The 19,536-nt window shown below is 38.6% G+C and overlaps 1 long non-coding RNA gene across 1 annotated transcript in view; it reads right to left on the reverse strand.

Annotated features, from left to right (window-relative positions):
- Positions 1-19,536, reverse strand: part of LOC113484455 — a 117,794-nt gene that overhangs the window by 24,490 nt on the left and 73,768 nt on the right. The gene's annotated exons all lie outside the window — the stretch shown is intronic.

The raw sequence follows: 19,536 nt of genomic DNA on the forward strand, positions 1-19,536 counted from the left end.
TTACAGAAACAATTCATAAGGGAGAAAGAAGAATAATTATCTAACACATGTAACACAAAATTTTATTTTTAAAACATGTCTAAGTCACGCCTCATAATTTTTGATGACTTTCATTTGACCAGCTATGCAATTAACACTTCCATGGAGAAAATAGGTGTATAGAAATAACAAATGGTCTCAGCTAGAAATGGTCTGAACACTGGTGTTAACTAAAAGCACCACCCCTTCTTTAATAACAGTGATCAAGACTCTCATTTTACATCTCCACAAAGACAGCTCACTTCCAGCAGCAGAGTGCCCCTTTAACACCATTTGTTAAGAGCTGATGCAGAGCAGAGTCCCCAGCAATGAATCACCCATGTTAATTCCATGCTTTGCATGGAAGATCAGACAATTTCATAGTGTTATGGTATTCAACTGCCACAATTTAGTGTTACATATAATATTTATGATGCATTTTGCATCTTTAAAGCACTGTACAAAGATTATAAGTGAAAATATGGTAGGAATTACTATTTCCATTTGTATCAGGAGAGGCAGCTGAGTCAATGACACAGCTAAGAGAAAAATACTGATTCCCTGCCCTGAATTTTGCCAAATAGTCCTAATAAAGGGCTTGCTTGGGCAACAGCTATAGTCTACTTCCAGACAAGCTGAACTTTATTACGGTGCCTCAACATAGCTATCTAGTGCCATCTGAAATACACTTGGGGATCCCATCAGCTCCCCAGCTGCTGCTACAAAACAGCGTGGTCTCATAGCCTGTCCATATATAGATTTCTCGGATAACGTAAAACATTTCAAGGACTCCAGATATCTACAGTTAGGCAACTGAATCAAACCCTTTATGCCGATATTTTGTCACAGTAATAAATTCTGGAATGTGCTGAATATAGCAGTACCACTTTCATGACAGGCCCAAGCCAGTGAAAATTAGCCAAACTCTTTGAATCCTACCTATATGCAAGAGCAGATGTAAGAAATCTTTTTCAAAATTCAGAAAAATCCAAACTGTACATTCTTTTTATAACTCATTATCATTTATGGCTTGCAGCATTTTCGTTCCAAAGAACAAATAAATTTTTTCTTTCAAAACGTAAAAATCTCATTCCAAATTTTTAAATAAATCCATTGCAGGAAAATATATTTTTAAAAAAATGCTCTGCACAACTGTGAAAAGTTTTTTATGCTAGAATTGCATGCAAGATTTAGATCTGAACTCAAGAATTGAGACCTGTTATTAGCAAAAGTCAGTAGATGACATGTTCGAACACTGGGAGTGGTGGATACCAAAGCAAACATGGTTGAAGAGCAGCCTCTATGCCTGGCAGAGAGAGGTCCATGAATTGAGAGAAAAAGCTCTTGCTGTTTCAGAGAAGTGTGGCTGCAAGGGCTGAGACTCCTTCTGACCAGCACAGAAGGAATGGTGCGAGGGGCTATCAACAGGGGCGCAGAAGGAAGGAGGACCTGGCAGGGGGCAGGCACAATTTCTAGGTGAGAGAGCCAGGAAGGCATCTTCCAAGAGGCCATCCACTCATCCTCCGCTCTGTCTGACTCAACTCATGCAGCAGCCGCTTGCACAGGGACGGTGAACATTAGAAAGCAGATGTGCCTGTGGTTCAGCAAACATCAAGGCTGTTTGCTGAGAGTATCTATGAGCAAAAGAATGGTGAAGCAGCTGGGTACAGTCTGTGTTTGGGAAAGGTGTACAGGCAGGCATGGAAGAAGAGACTCAAAACCCTGTGATGCTCATATTAAACTCTGGCATTCAGGTTACTGACTCATCTACTCTATCTGAACACTGCAAGTCCCCAAGAGAAGACTTCAACAGGGACCTGCCCATACAGCATACAGAGATTGCAGAACTTCCTTTGCACATGGAGAGGGGGAGGGCTCATAACTACTAGGAAACAAGAGGTGCTTCTGCACATCAACTGCAGGGTTACCTTGGCACTGCATGCTTAGAAGTTGCAGTGTTGTGAAGAATAAAACTTTTGGCAAAATAAGAAATGCTGCATTCTACTTATCCCATGCAAACTAATTTTCCATAATGTCTGGCAACTTTTTTTTGGATACAATAGTCTGTGAATAAAACATGAACATCGCAGACATTCTAGTAACATAGTATCTTAGGTATCACCTAATTAATATGTAAATATAAAGAAACACCTATGGAAATATACTTAAGCTGTTACCAATACCACTTATGCAATATTCATGATTATTTTAAGGCCATTTATAACTTTGTGCCACTACTCTCCTCCCCTTTTTGTACACCCATTCCTACAGCTCTTTATGAATTAAAGTGGTTTACCTTAATGGCACTCTTTTTTTTTTTTTTTTTGCCACTCAGAGGATATCTTTACTCAGAAAATAAATCAGTGAAATCCTTATATTGAGATATTGATAACCTCGATGGGTGTGTTAAGATCTGCCCAACTCAGCCCACACTGAAAAAGGAAAAGGAATCACATGCAAAATTTTAACCCACATTCAGACTTCACAGAATCATAGAACCATAGAATACCAGGTTGGAAGGGACTTCAAGGATCATCTGGTCCAACCTTTCTTGGCAAAAGCACGGCCTAGACAAGACAGCCCAGCACCCTGTCCAGCTGAATCTGAAAAGTTTCTGATGTCAGGGAATCCACCCCTACCCTGGGAAGATTATTATAGTAGCTGATTGGAACTCCCAAAGCCCAGAGTTCCTTGGCTCACAGTTGTCTCACTAATGCACAGAGCGCACGATGATGACAAATATTTCTGATTCTGCCACAGATCTGCTGGGTGGACTTGAGCAAGGTTCTGCATCTGGATACAGTGGTAATGACACAAATAACCCTTGTAAACATTCACAGATCTTCCTGTGAAAAGAACAATAACACTATTGTGATGTGGTTTTAGTGTACAACAGAATATGTCATATAACAAATAATCTTTCATTACTTCCAGTTTCTTTACTGAATGAAACCAGTTTGCCTCCAACAGCCTGGTGTAGGGCATGTGACAGATAGAGAGGAGGAGAGAGGAGAGAGAATATGGACCGGTGCTTTGGGGCAACCAAAGGTGGGCAACAAAGCTTTGGGCCATGCTTACTAGACCTACTTTCAATAAATAGTCATTGCAGTGCACCTCCACTGGCATTGTACATTACAGTCAAAATTTAAAAATAGTTTCAGGTGCTGCTCTTGAGAGATGTCAAAATGAGAGCTACATAGACCTGTAGTACCTAACCATAAATAACACTAGAAGCAAATACAGTTATTTATACCTACTAAATTGTTGCAGTTTATCTCTGCCACCTTTTCCTTCCATGTTCTAGGGGATGGAAAATGTACATAGTTCAATAAAATAATTCTGACATGTCTGAATTCATTCTTGCCATGCTATTTGCTTTATACAGCACAAACAACAATCAGCCAACAATATGGAAAATGGGAGATATCATTCATCATGACCATCTTTAAAATCTGTTCTCCCAACCTTCCTGCTCAACCCTATACTGATTATTAAGTACCTCTCGGATTACGTTTCGCGGACTCTGATCCTGCAGTCACATGGCATTCAGGAGTGTACAGAGTAACTGTCCAAGACTGGTAACAGACTCAGGGATTCTCTCTCATGACAAAATGATGTGTGGGTTTCATAGCTTAGTCACAGCTCTAACCCTGCAGAAACAACTGCAGAAAGTAGGTGAAACATTAGAGCTATTTCTGTTATTACTAAAAGCGTCAGACTCTTGAATGCCAATCTGCCATTTCAAAAAGGGTTGCTACGGGAGAGAGAGAGCAGAAGAACAAATTCAGGGTTTTTTGCTGGGGCTCTGGGATTCACTCCTGTATTGGTCTGTCTGCCGGTCTGCTGATCTCTGAGCTACTCTGCCTCCCACTGTGTCTGATATCAGGAGTGCCAGAGTGGCTGAGAGATCAATGGAGCAGCTGAGGGAGCCAGCTGGCAGGGGAAAGGAGCAAGAGATTGTGAGGGATAAAGAAATAAAGAGGAAAAGAAAAAAAGATTTGTTGAATTAAACAGTAATGAGGAAGGGACAGGGGAACTCACTAGCCCTTTCAGAAAGGCCATGTTAAGTCCTCCACAAAACCCAGGACCCTCTGGAGCATTCTAATCAGTTTAATGATGTAGATCCCCCCTTCCACCCCCTGCATGAGCTGAGCTGTTTTTTTGTCTCTTTATCAAAGGATGACTTTTCTAACAATGATATCATTCACAACACATACATTTCTAGAGTTGAGGCAGCAGTGATCTGCTGAGATGATCATGGTCACAAAACACTTACCACTCTACTACAGAGCAGTCTGACATGATCCTCAATTTGGGAAAGAGAATCTCAGCTGCCTTAAGGAGAGGCAAGGTTTGCAGAGGAGAGGAACATACCTTACTAGACCACTTACTGCTGTATTTGGGGAAAAATGGATAAGCTTTCAGGCATATAAGAGTATCTTCACACCTGAAGCAGAAGCAGCAAACTTGAAGGTAGATACAGATTGGAAACAATCCCTGTGATTTAACTTAAGCATGTTGATCTGTTAGCAATTTGAGAGAAGCTGCAGAGTGGGATGCCAACAAGGAAGAGATCAATAAGGGAACTGGGCTCTAATGGACAGAGAGAGGAGTGGTACAATCATAGTTATGGAAGGGCAAGGAATAAGGAGAAGATGGGTTCTGCAGAAAATGTTGATGCATCAGAATATACTGATACACACCTCATATTCTGAATTCCATATGCTGAGTATACTCCCATTATCCCTGACGAGTAGTTGATACGAGACATGAACATTCACATGCTCATATTTACATCCCTCAGTCAGCTAGCTTGAAGACGGACAGCTTTAAACATGTACATCCCTTCTGGGAAGGGAACACAGACATGGGCATCCAGGCCTGACAAAAATGCAGTGGCTATACCCTCTGTAACATCTATTGATTCACTAGCCTAAAAGTGCAGCTTTGATACCTAATGGCCCTGTAAAACTGTGGTTCTGTGGCTGTAACAATGCAGTTACTAGTTTATTTGGGTATATAACCCACATCCATTAGTCAGGTGAATGATCCTTGCTGCCAAAGAGCAATCATAGGAATCCCTTGAGTTTTCCCTAATGTTGCCACTTGTAGCAGAGCTGAGTAATACGAGGAACAAAGGCTTCCTGTGATGGCACATGCACCCATTCTTCCATTCCCTTTCCACTAATGAAAGGAAAGGAAATCAACTGTTCTATCATAGGCATCTGCTGAGGGGCAGCATCTGAGTAGCAGAAAATTTTTAAGAACTAGAACCACCATATTTCAACGACTCCATTCATATAATTGCTAAAAATCTGTTCACTGACAATTTATATCACTGCAGGCAAGAAAAAGAAGAGCCTCAATGAGAAATAAGCTTTTAAAATAAACTGGATGGAAGCACTGAGGGAAGAGGAGGCAGACTTTATTACCATTAGAACCTTTGCTGAAAAAGCAAAGTGCAGGTGGGAGGGAGAGTGTTCATTACTGGAAAAGACTAAAAAGAAAACAAACATTATTTCTGCAATTCACAATTAATTTTAAGAAAGCATGGGGACAGGTATGATAAAACTACTTGACGGCATTGTCACCAGGGGTTTTATGCAGCTGATCAGTCAACATATTTCCAAACAATCAATCCAAAGCAAACACAGTTTCAAAATACATGAATATGAAGAAACAACAAGTGGAAGCAGAATTTAAATGACGCAGTTGTAGATTTGGTATGAGATGTGAGGTGACAGGCATTCCTACCAATACGCATAACATGGTCAAAAAACCATGGCAGGCTGCTTCAGGCTCTCCACTCCCGAATAGACAGTATGTCAAATATCCTCTCTATGAACATATATAACCCAAAAAGCAGCACAACCCCCCGATTTCATACAACATGTGAAGGAAACACCTATATTCATCTATGCTGTTTCACAGAATACTAAAGGCAAGGAAAATATCCAGATTCCTGTAAAGCCTACACAATTGGAACCGAGTATGCTCTTTTCTTCCTTATAAATTACAAGCAAAGCTTATTAAAACGGTCACAAAAATGTCTACACATAATATACTATCAGGTTGTTCACAAATGCAGTAAATCTGACTTTCTTCTTGCTTGAGTTGCACTAGTGTTCATCTCCATTGCATCTCAAGATGTGTTTAATATTCTGTCAGAATACAATCTCAGTTGTCTCAGGACAGATGTTAGTGGAAATCCACGTTAGAATATGAAAGCATAATGATTCAGACTTGACGCAAACAGAAAGATGAAGACGAGTGGTTCCCTTTGGCCACAGATTTGCAACTTCTTATGTATAACTACAAAGGTATTTCACAGACCATTATCCTAGACAGCACTTTTCCTGGATTTTCAGTGCTTCCTTTCTAGAGGCTCATCAGTGATCTTATGGGCCAGTTTCACCTGTTTCATTGCCCTAGTTCATCCCTGTGCTTCGAGAGGACTCCTGTGTATGCTGTTGGTAGGATACCACAGAGGGGGTAAGGCAAGCAAATCTTGCCCCATCTCCAGGCAAGGAAGTACAGTATCCACCGAATGGACAAAGGATGGCAAGTCTAAAATGGCTAAACCAGACCCAGCTGAACTGCTCTCTAAGCTTATTGTTTGGGGTAACTCAGGAAGTGGTGGCCCCAGGTTAAAGCCAGCAAAGGATCGCTGGAGAAGGGAGCTCTCCTTCAACACTATTCCAAGCAACAGGAATTTAAGCACCATTGCCATGGTGTTGCCACAAAAAAACCCTATTTAAAAATCATCAAAAAATACTTTCCATGGGCTGAAGTTATCTAGCCCGTATGTCTTTTGATCTTTACATGAGAATTATAGAAGCAAACATACAAATCTCATTGCTCTCCTGACACCTTTTTGGAGGCCTTTATGACACACAACCCTCGAAGCTTTACTTCAAGGGCTCACAAGCTGCTTGAAAGGATATTGCTGTATGACATCTGGATTCTTATCTGCCTTTTTTATCACTCAGCTAATTTACCTAATACTACAGTGAAAGAATTTCTTTGTTGAAGAAAATACCATATGAATATCATCCTGCTTTCTCCATCAGATAAGACAGACATTGAAAGAGAAATTTTCTTCTTTGTCTGCCACCAGGATACCTTCAAATGGACATCTGTGCCTCAGCTTCCCTATCTGTGAAGGGTGAGGGTGTATTTGTTTCTCAGATTTTCCATCTGACAGCAGGAAATATGTAGCAGATTCAGTTCAGTTTCATTTTACATTTTTGGGCTCATTTGATCTCAAAGCTCAAAAATATCCAAAGCCACATGACATTTAATTTGGAATATGGTGTATGAAAGACTGCACAATGCTCAATAGCAAAGTGATGCCAAGCAATTGTTTGTAATGAAGAAATAATAATGGTACACTACAGCTTTGTTCACTCTGAAAACAACAGAGAATGGCCATCAGCTTGCAAAACGGTGCTACAAGTAAAGTCAGTCTAATTTGCTAGGTCAGAAGAAGTGGGTGATTTTCAAACTCCTGCTTCCCTTGGTACCTAAGGAAAGACATTAGAATGGGAAAAAAACTACAAAACAATGGCTGAAATATACGAGACCTCAGAACAGCAGAAACTTCATTAATGAAAAAGTCTGGATCTTCACTATTCTCTTCTGGGAGAATTAATCAGATGTTGCAGTTTCAGATTTATAGATTGCTGTGAAAATGGGTAATCTGAGGGGAAAGCCTCATAAAAACTTAACAGCAACACAGAGATAATCTGTGGGCTCACAGTGGCCATGTCAGGGCTAATTGAAATGTTTAAGAGCAGCACAGCTTCCAGGCTCCCTGTGATACATGCTGAAGACACGAATATAGACCATCTCTTTGTCTTGACTGGACATATTTTATCACTCTGTATCATGAGACTGTCACCCCAGACTTCTAATTGCTCAAACCTTTAGACACAGGGCACCTAATAATTGCAGTACCATGGCCAGCCTAATAATAAAGATAATTTACAGTTCAAAAGAAAAGGGTAATTTGTAATATGAATGGCTTTTTGTGTCCCTAAGCTCATTTCAGGACTTGAGGATCCATGCAGCAATAGCTACAGCCTTTTGCCTAGCGTGTGACTTACTGCGCTGGTTTATTTAGCTATTTTGTTCCAGAGAAACACAGAAGACAGTGGATTTAGGGGAAATCAATAGGGTGTTCAGCAACAAGCAGATTCGAAATTGTATCTTTATGAATTCTTCCTGTACAAGGATGTCTCCTGCACAAATACAAAACATTTTAATTTTGTTTAATATTCACACCTGTAAGTGTTACTGAAGTGTACAAGACCAAATGGAAGCTTAAAGTTCATTCACAGGTAGGACTGTATTAAAGTCATGGTGATTATTTCTGAACTATATCTATACAGAAAAACAGGAGTTAGTGAAAGCAAAACCAGTAACTTCTTGGAAGGAGAGGATCAAGGATTCCTGTCTTTATCAACACCAGGAAAAACCCAAAATGCCTGAGGAAACATTTTCTCTTGGCAGCTGCACGCTCCAGTCAGCTCTCCCATATGCAGGTCCTTTCTAAGCACTCTACCCACGCTGCTCTGTCCCCTCCAACGGGCTGTGGGGCAGACCCACCAAGACCCTCAAGTCAGTGTCCTGCTCCTCTCGTGGAGGAATTTTATCCTCCACAGCACCAGGCTCCTATTATACAACCACATTTTTTCTTTGCTTTTTTATAGTTCTCTCAGTTTTAGATTCAGAGCCCATGCCACAGCTTAGACCACTCCTGACTTTGCCTTGCCACCCACATTGCAAGCATTACAAGAACAAAGCCTCTGTTACTGTAAAGCTTTAAGCCATGACAGTTTTAAAGAAAGTCACAGTGCACTCTGTAGAAGGATCTCTTTACTCCACAGTGAGAGCCTGCTTTTGGAAGAGACAAAGAGCAATTAGGATGCACATGTTTTCCTCACGGTGGCACAGCTCTGGACCTGATAACCAAAGGCAAAGGAAGTCTGTCTCACCAACCGTTTCAGCCTCTCGTAATGTTTTTGCCATTTGCTTGGCATGTCTGATTGCTCTGAATGTATCAAATACACCCATTCATCTTGCAATAGTAAATGGGTCTTAAAAATCTTGTTGACAATCTTACCACCAAAGCCCATGTGCAATTTAAACTATTAAAAAAAGAAAAAAAGAAAAAAAAAAAAGGAGAGCAAAGAAAGAAATAAAATGCTAACATGGTCCTTCCAAATGTGGTCACACTGACAGGACGGCACTGGAATCTGGGTTTGTTTTAAGCCTACATTGTTTAAAAGCAGCAGGGGACCAAAATGATGATGGCATCATACTGGCTGAAGGGAGGAACCTGAATTGAACTCTCAAGCCAAATTCTAATCTCAGATTTCAGTTTCTGTATTCCTCATTAAGAAACTCCCATGGACATCGATGGGACTCCAGCATGAAGACGGCTATGTGAACATAGCATGAGGATCAAAATCTGCTGTATGGGCACCACACATGGAAACACTACCCACAATTTTTCTCACCAGACGTCAAACATCTTGAGAGCACAAGTAAAGGAAAGCAACATTCATAAAATCAAAACCACAAATAATTAAATATTTAGTTTTCTAATCAAGTCAAGTTGTGTGTAAGCCCCTAAACAGCATTTACAAGCATTTGATTTGTTTTCTCCATTGACTATATAAAGAGTACTCATGGGCTCACAAATCAGAACTTCTTGTTTGATTTGTTTTAACATGCTTGCCATGTCAGGTAGTTTTCCCCTTATTTCTTGCTGTTCCTTTATAATCTTGTAAACCAGGTCAATTTATTGAAATGTCAGCTTTTATAAATATTCCTATCCAGCCAAGCCTCTAACTTAACACATGCTGTAATTACAGCACAGCCATTTATGGAAAGTAACTAAAAGTGGGATAGTCCTTCTTACTCACATTGAGAAATATCCTATTCCTTGACTCCTTGACTCAACATTTTTATTTCAGTTAATTTACTTTTGGAATTCATTCTGGAAAATGTGTTAGCAGTTGCAGAATATGTCCCAAATCTTACTGCTTTTTCAATTAAGTCTCAATCTTTAAAAAATGGGCATTAAATATCTCCAGGATTGGACATTTTCTGTTGTGTTACTGAAACTTCTGCTTTGCCAACATGAGGGTAGTCAGCTATAAGGTCACAGAGACAGAAGTAAATACATTTTTTTCAGATGAAAAAAAAAAAGAAAAGGCAAACAAAGCAAAACTTCTAGAAAAAGGCCACAACTTCCTAGGATTAGAGGCAACTTTAAATTAATATCATCATTATTATTTGGTATTTTGCCAAAATGAAAAAAACAATCTTTTATTTGGCTGCAGGCTCCTGGAAAAATTACATCTGAAAATAAAACAGTGAGAAAACACCAACATAGAAGTGCAATCCTAGATAGCAGTCAGAAACAAGAAGCAGAAGTAGACATTACAAGAAAAAAAAAAAAAGAAAACCCAAGTGTATATATTAGCAAGTTTAAGCAACATTTGAGTCCTTTCTACTGTAGCAGCATAGCTATTTGATACGTGTACTTTCAGTGTGGAACAATTTGCCCAGCATAGGAAAGAACTGAACTCTGTGCCTATTCTGGAACAAGAGATTTGTTTTAAAGATACCCTGGCTCAGTTGAGATAAAGATCAACTAGCATTTAATTTGAGTGAGTCTGCAACAGAATACACATTGCCCTATTTGAATCTCCTGTACCAGGACCGTAGATAGGTTACTATCTCCCCTTCTCACCCTCCCCATCTCTGCCTGTAAATATTTGTGTTTGGAAAGACACACTGAAAGTGATTTGCTTACACGGCAATGCATGAAATTCCCAATTGTCTATGGACAATAAGGTAGCTTGGGAATACAGTAAACTTCCCTTTATTCACATTGTCGTTATTGACACTGTGAAACTGAAAAAGGACAAAAATAAATCAGCCATTGATATGAAATATCTGCAGGAGAGCTCTAGGCAAACAGATGTTTTTTGTTTAAAATTAGGGGCTTGCCTGAGACATGACTGTATTTCAAGTCAAACCAAGCTACTAAAACAAATCTTTTTTTTCTTCTTGCCAGCAGACTCCTACAAATAACTATGTATAGAAACTGTTAATTGCCCTGTATTTTGGTTTGTAATGGAAGTCCAGGTATAGTCAAGCACTCTCAAATGATTAACATTTATTCTCTCTGTTTTGCCAAATATGAATATAATTTAAATCAAACTGGTTAAATTGAAACTTCTTACTCTAAAGAATTTGTAGCAGTCACCAAAAAGGAAAAAAACCTCAAACCCCAAACCAACCAACAAAATTCAAACCCCACCACAACAGAAAACAAAACCAACCTAAAAGCAGGAAAAAACCCCAGTATGACCAGAATCCATGTTACTAGTTATGTACAAGATAAATGTGATTATTTCAAATACAGCACTTGAAATTGTTGGCTTAAACTTTAGCAGAATTTTGTACTGTATAAAACCAAATTTTTTTTGTGAAAAGAATGTCTTGCTTGTTCCCATTTGGAAACTGATTGTGTTGGACATTAAAACTAACAGCTGCAGAACTACAAGAATCATGTCTCTTAAAGGACAAAGCATATGCATCATCTACACTACCTTGGGAAATACATTATATGTAGACGGACAGATGGATACAGGTAAGTATGTACACAAACATCCATCCATCTGCATCTCTGGTGGAGTTTGAAAAAGGCTTTCTTACAGGCCTTTGCACGTGCTCTGAGGAAGTGCACCAAATGCTTTTGAACATTTTGACACCTCAGAGGGCATAAATTATATTGTTAAGATCCAGTAAGAATAAAATCCAAGGGATGCCACAGTTTAGAGAAGACCTTACAATTATTAGGGTGTCCTGCAGAAATTTCACCTGGTTACCGATTCACATCACAAATGAATGTAGAACATATTTCCTTTAAAAACCACAATTCTTTTTAAATACCTGGTCAGGTGCTACAGAAACCTACAGAGAACACATTCTTCCAACTGGAGACGTTCATCACCAAAATCTATGTAGTTTCCTCTAAATAAAAGAGCACTGGTCTTCATTTCTAAAGCACAGGTGCATATTTATGGCTAAATCTTATGACAGCACTCACAAGTCACAACATGATAAAAAGGACACCAAACAGGAGCACAAAAAAGTCTTCTATGAAAGGGAAAGCCATCAGATATGGAGCCTTCACTTGTTCAAGTTCAATATCACATAAAAGTTATACAGCATAGGCTACTGAACTCTGGTGCAGAAGTGCAAAATTGAGTACAAATCAGGAAAGAACATTTGAGATACTGTTAATTGCTGCTTTTGCTGAATATTGAACTATTGAGGAAGTTATAAATATACTGCTGCAGATCAACTGGTAGGCACAGTGCAAAAGAGATATTCAAAGGTGCCTGATGAATGGTTCTATTTTATCACAGCAATTTTATTTTATTTTACATATATTACAATCAAGTTGTGAAATCTGTGAAGTGCTTCGGGTTTTATTTCAATATGGGGAAACCAAAGCAAAACATGGAGATGTAGCATTCTTATCAAACGGCCCTCTTTGGATTATTTTTATATCTATTCCCACATCAGTTTGCTTCTATTCTTTGTCTTATTTTTCTGGCCTCTAAGTTTTAAAAGGATGATTGGTTAATTTCTGAGAGAGAGGAGTGGTTCTTCGAGCACAAGGAACAGCTGGAAAGACAGATGTCATCTCTGTTACCATTTTGTTGCAGAAGAAAAATAAAACAAGATGGCAATTTCCACTGAATAGAAATTTTTAAGTTAATTCCAGCTGTGACCATGTGATCAGCATCTACTGTGTTTGGCCCTTCAGTCAAGTACATCTGGTGAAAATATTTCAGAGGTGTGGGGAGAAAGGGGGCAGTTTGTGGGGAGATTATGTTTTGTTTTAGCAGGCATAATAGTTTGTTTTTCTGATAGAATTTTTAGAAAAGATCTGTGGGCAGATGATAGGAAGAACACTAAAAAAATGAATGAGCACAGGGTAGGCACCAATAGGATTGAAACGACAGAGCAATCATGGAAGTCAAACTATAAGTGAATTGTTTAAACTTCTTATGAGTTGTAACACAGAATGTTACTATTAAAATAAATAAATGAATAAATAAATAAATATATATATATATATATATGGACAGACTCCCTTAGAAATCTTTGTCATACTGAGATAAAGCAACAGGAAGCAGACAACAGAAAATTATTTAATATCTAGATAGAAATGCTGTTATAATGTCACCTAAAGAGTGAATATTACTGGCAAATTAAATATAGGTAAAATTTATTAAGAATATTAACTACACATTAATGAAAGACATAGGATCAACAGAACGAGGTCAGGTTTTGCACTTTACTATCTAAAGCTACCTACATCATATGCACTTCAATATTTAGCTTTTCTTACCTGCACCCACAACCGTGCTGATCCATCCACCCACCTGTCCCATTCTAAGTACATCTATCAGCTACAACTGATTACAAGACTGGTTCTCTTGTCCTGTACCTGGTAGCTTTGGAGACACAACTGTGCTCTGGAGAAGCTCCTCTCATCTCTGCCATGCTTGTGGAACCAGTGACTACAGGAGTGTGCATTGGTGCTTGTCAGAGAACATGTGCTTATTAGAGAACTTTCTTCTGCTAGGGAATAAGGATTTTCAGAAAGTTTTATTAGTGGCTGAGAATGTAAAAAACCACAACTTCTACCCTTTCCACAAGCCAGGATGCAAGAAGTTAAAAATGCACAAATCCAGAAGAACTGCTTTGTGTTGATAAATACCTTCTAATGACTGACTGCTCACCGATAATCAAAGAACTGAGGTGCTCCCACACGCACAGGATTTGTGCAATTCCTTCCTCACAAGTTCTCACTCACTATCTGATATACGAAACTCTAATAAGAGAGCTTTTAAAGAGCTAAATCTACCACCCACATCTGGGCTCTGTCTCATTGCTTTAAAAGTGATCAATGCAAAGAAACCATCTGGAGCTGAGGAGTCACCCATTCACTATATTAGAACAAGTAGTTTCAGGCTACTTTGCCACAGTTAATTTTTACATCGCTGCTGACAGGCTGGTAAAGCTCAGCAAAGCCTAACTGTGTTTTAAGCTGCAATTTAGTGCAATTATTTAAAAATAAACAATCTGCTCTGTCACTTAAACATTATTTAGGTTACATTTTTGATACATCCCACGACCAGGCTTCAGTGATTCTTTTGTGAAAACTAACATTCCGTTGCTACCGTCTGTGTAACAACCAGCAAACAAATGGATGACACAAAACTTGCCTTCAAAGGATTATAATCTCTCTCCTATCTAGAAGGTACACAGGAATTACTGTTCGTCTGTATAACAGCATTCAGTAGATAGTTACTTTCATTCTTTGCAGGACCAGAGGGAAGCACAGAAGCAGGATTTAAAGAACATTAGCAGAAATTCTATCAGGGAACCTCTTCTGAAGTATGTATGATCGTGGAGACTTGAACACACTTTACATTTGACTTTGTTTTGGTAAAATATCAAACAGCATGATGCTGCTAAAGGTAATTTTGAGTATTACAAAACTGTTCCTATTGAAAGTCACATCCTATTGTTCTGCCTCCAACTATGTGAATTACTGATTTTCCCATTAGTTGGTCAACGAGAAATGAAAGTCAATTCTGTTTTCCTGGAAAAAAAAAAAACAAACCTTAAAAAGAAAAGTCACAGATATATGAAATCATGAACTCATGGTTTTTTATGTTAACAAAGAAATTTATAATTTAAAAATAAAATTTCCCTCTTCTTTGCTGTTTTGTAACTCTTGTTTTCAAATGGAAATGTGTCATTCATTATTTCAATTACTGCAGAGATTACAAAAAGTTTCAGAAGCACTTCTGGATCTTTCTTTTTGGCTCAACCTTCTAAAGCTTTGCATGGCATCTCAATATTGAAGGCAAGGTAAATTTTCAAATATTTAGTCCACCAAAACCAGTTGTTCCTCTGAACTACTTCACATAGCTCTCTCCACAACATATGATGTATCCAGCACTTCCATGCTCAGATTTTCCACTGTTAGTCTGTATTTCAGAGATCAATTCCAATTTTGCAAATTACCACTCTTACTTGTCCAAGGTACTGTTTAGGAACCAGGCTATATATAGCATTTTGTCAGTCTAGACACATTGTTCCTCTCAAGGAGAACAGCATCTACTACTTTAATTCATGTCTTCTAGGGTTTCTGATTGTGTTATATGCAAGTCCAGGAAATACTTCATAAAAAGCACCATCTCTTCCAACCAGAGAGTATAGTGAGGCCAGAAAAATGCTGCAGTAAATGGAATGACCAAGACGACAATTGTGTACTTTTTATATGGAATTTATAGCTAATGGCAGTAGCAATTGCCTCAAAATCTTGTAAAATAGGATTACAGTCAGGAGTCTTGTTTGGAGTATGACTTTAATTTACTATATACAGGAGTACCAGTGGCAAACGATACTTCTAGAATTTAAATAAAAGCTGTGTTCTAAAACGTTAATACACTTCAAAGATGAGGTGGTTTTATCAAAAAGAACTGAGACAAGTAGAAATAAAGGGGTTCAGGGTACCCTGAAGGGCAAAGAACATATATGCAAAACTTGCATTTTCAGAAAACGCATTCAAACATGGACAGTGCTGCCAATCTACAAATGAGTAGTTATTAGTCTATTAGTGCAAACATAAACCAGAATTGTATGTGCATGTACATTTAGAGAATTACAGGTAAAATTTATACTTTGTTAGAACCTGCAATTCCAGTGCAGGTCAGCGCACACCACCACCAGAGGTGCAATAAGCCAGCCTTGTTTGGTGTAATCCAACGAGTCGCTACCAGATCAAGTACACTCCAGCCCCCTGTGTCCAGGACCAGCACTCTCTCTCATGGGCCACACCACCACCTGGCAATTCTTTGCTGAAGTGCTTTTGTACAGATGTTCCCATGGCTGGAATGCTTGGGGTTTCGTCCCTTTTGTTCTGCCCTCTAGAGCTTTGCATGGCATCTCAATACTGTGTGTCAAATTTTTCTCTCTTGTTTTTTATTCATTCCAGATTGCACTGAGACACAGGACGGAAATGCAATCAGGAGATTCTGTTCCTCTACTTGAACAGGAAAACTTTGGAAAACTTTACATCTTAAGACAGTCTGTGAGAAAGGAATGAAGCATTTGGGTCCCCCTCTGCAGTACAAGGTTTGGGATGGAAATTTAAGAAACTCTCTACATGCATGTAGAATTTTTATGCAATAGTCAATTATGCCAGATATATATTGCAAAGACAGAATTTAACTACATCTCCCCAGTCCTCAAGTCTGACACTCAGTCCTCTGGTACAATCCTGTTTGTAAAAAATTAGAGAAAGGTGGGCAGCCTAAAAATAAATACATACTCTGTTTTCAGCAAGTGCACCACACTCGAGCTAAAGGAGGATGTTCTGCAGTGCACCCTACTTGCTAGAGCAAAGACAAGAATCTTTTTGCAAATATTTGCAGATACTTAAAGAATGACTTTTTAAATATAGTTGTGTCTTGAATGAGTCCTAATGAGTGATGGAGAGAATGCCTTTAATACTGCTATCAGTATGCAAATCCTTTTAATATTGCTATCAATGCAACCCGTATACTATTTAATATAACAAAGCACAAGCCCTGTTCACAAAGCATCAAGTTGGCTTCACCTCAGTTAGTAGCATTCTTAGGGTAAACTAAGTAATAATATGTTTCCCACATACAAAAGTCAATATAAATTGATAGGAAGAGATAGCTTTTAATCTGGTTTCTTTGCTTCTTTCTCTGTTAGTTATTAATTTCCACCAATAAAGGTGGTACCTACATTGAAGGGAATGTAATGCTGGAACTTAAACTCTCAGTAACTAGAACTTAAACACTAGCATCAATGATGTGTCTGTGATAGTTCAGCATTGCTAGTGACACTCTTAACAGCACTTTTATATTCAGCTCAACGTCCTCACTTCACACAAGCAATATCAATCATTAAAAGCCAATTTCCAGCCTGCCTCTGGTATGCCTTATATGTATTATGCAGAAGAGTGTGGAACTTGTATTTGCAAGCATGGGGAGAGGCAGAGGGAACCTGAGGCCTTGATTCCCCTTAGCAGCAGCCAGCAAAAGCTGGTCTAGGATATTTTGAAGGGTATTAAACTGTTTTAAACATGACATAAGGACGTTGGGTGGAACTGTAATTCCACCAATTATCAACCTGGACGCTTACAGCAAAATCTTGGTGAAAACAGAACAGATAAGGTTCCAGTCATTGTAACAACACCACTTTGCTGAAAATAGGGCAAGAATTAGATGCAAGAAAATGGAACTGTTGTCACCAACAGGAAATCGCATAAACATCACAGACAGGATATTTCTGAAGAGATGGCACAGACACAGCCATGAAATGTACTTGCTACTTATCAAGACAGGGGCAAAAAAATCAAAATTATTATGCACCTCTCAATCACTTTTCCCCTTTTCCCTCTGTCATTGAGTAGCATATAACTGTTAGGATATTGCTTTACAGTTAAGGAATTTAAACTCAGGAAACTCTCACAAAGTCAGCTCATTTCAATATCTCCAGCAATGCTGATGCAACAAGATCATTGCTAACATGTGTGGGAAAGGGTCACAATCACCCTGTCAGCTAATGCCTCCAGAACCAATTGTAGAAGTAACACTTACAATTCATTCATCCATGCGTATCTGTGCAAAGAGCTACAGAATAGTCTTGTAAAACTTTGCCATGAAAAATAAATCTTTCTAGACTATAATATGACAACTTCTACCTCCGTTAATTGTTATTACTTTAGGGAATTCACCAGGACATCATAGATACGGAAAAGTATGGACGGAAATTACATAAATTGAAATACCTTCCTGACTTAATGTAGTTAAGATTACCAATAATTAACATCTTTCAAAAATTCACAAAACAAATAATTATTTTCCATGAAAACACACATGACTGTACAACTGCCTGGGTAGGCAGTTAAAAAAAATAGCTGACAAAAGAAGAGGCACATGGAAATCAAACAAGAGACGTATTGTAAATTTTTATTAATTCCAAACAGGATTCTTCTCTAGGGTAATTCACAGCCAGACTTCCATTTTTGTGCTTGGGCTTCTCTGTAAATTCACTGTTATCCTAATGTTTAAGAACCTCCTACAAGTCATCCTAATTCATGGTACGGAAACATCCTTCCCTTCTTCACATTTTCATACTATATTTAAAGGGACTCTGGCATGTTCTCTGGCAGGTGTTAACCTCTGCTACACAAAATCTTCCCTGAAGTGACGTCAATCCAGATCCCAGGATAAACCAGGTCACACCGCCTGCACAAATTTGCCATCTTGTGGAGATAGCAAAACTGAGGACTAACTCTACCCATAATCTTTCTGATTTCTTGTCAGTAGTTCTTGTATCAGCTGTGCTGGGATGAAATGCTCTGCAGAGCAGCAACATGGCAGAAAAGTTGATCAGAGTCCAGGAAATTTTTAATCCAGGAAAAATTCAGGTAGAGGAAATAAAGAATTGCTTTATTTGGTAATTCAATTAAAATTAAAGACCAAGCTGGTTTTGGTAGTATTTGTTCCTATCTGCATTAAAAAAGTTGGCTGTGGTATCTACTCTACCTCATTTCTTGATCTGATTATAAGAGCACAAAGGTGCTCTACAGTTTCCTACACTGTCCACAGTTCCCCCATCAGGCCCAACACTCGAGAAAGATCACAAAGTAGTTCATCATCCCTAGAAGGAGAAGTTCCATACATGATTTCATTACAAGCACAGGAGAAAACATACGGAAACAATATAATGGAAAATATATAAAAAAAAAATATTAAACCCCCTAAAAGAAAAAAATACACTGAGCACAAAACTACTTCCCTAACTGTACTGTGCTTTTGAATCACACCAAATGCTGGCATGGTGCCTCCGTGGGGGAGGCAGTTTGCCAGGATATTGCCATGGGCAGCTAATAATCGCCCACACACAATGGGCAACAAAGATTAAGCCCAAATATTTGAAGGTTTGCTTTAAAAATATTTTTACCATATTTAAGAAATAAAGCAGGATTTTATTCTTTCATATTGAAGCCATTAAGCCAATTTCTTCAACATTAAAACATTCTTGATTTCCACAAACCACCACTATAACTGTTTCCCTTCCCGGGTGTCCTGCCATAGTGCATGTGCACACTTGTGCAAGGCTAGTATGTCTAGGGAATTCCTCTAAGTCACTCAAGTCCTGTGCCAGGTGTTTGTAAGGATTAACCTTGCAAGGACTTAAACAGATTGGGGGTTTCTACAAATTGCTTTCAAATCCAGTTCTTAGACTGGATGATAACTGATATTACTGGATAGAGTTAAAGAAAAGCCTCTCTCACATATTCATTTTTGACTATTTCAACACTGTCATTTCCTGTTTCATGCTGGAGCCAAGGGGTTAAGAGAAGTGACAGTT

The sequence above is a fragment of the Athene cunicularia genome, assembly GCF_003259725.1.
Source record: "Athene cunicularia isolate RWA chromosome 11 unlocalized genomic scaffold, athCun1 chr11_part1, whole genome shotgun sequence".
In the NCBI taxonomy this organism is placed as follows: domain Eukaryota; kingdom Metazoa; phylum Chordata; class Aves; order Strigiformes; family Strigidae; genus Athene; species Athene cunicularia.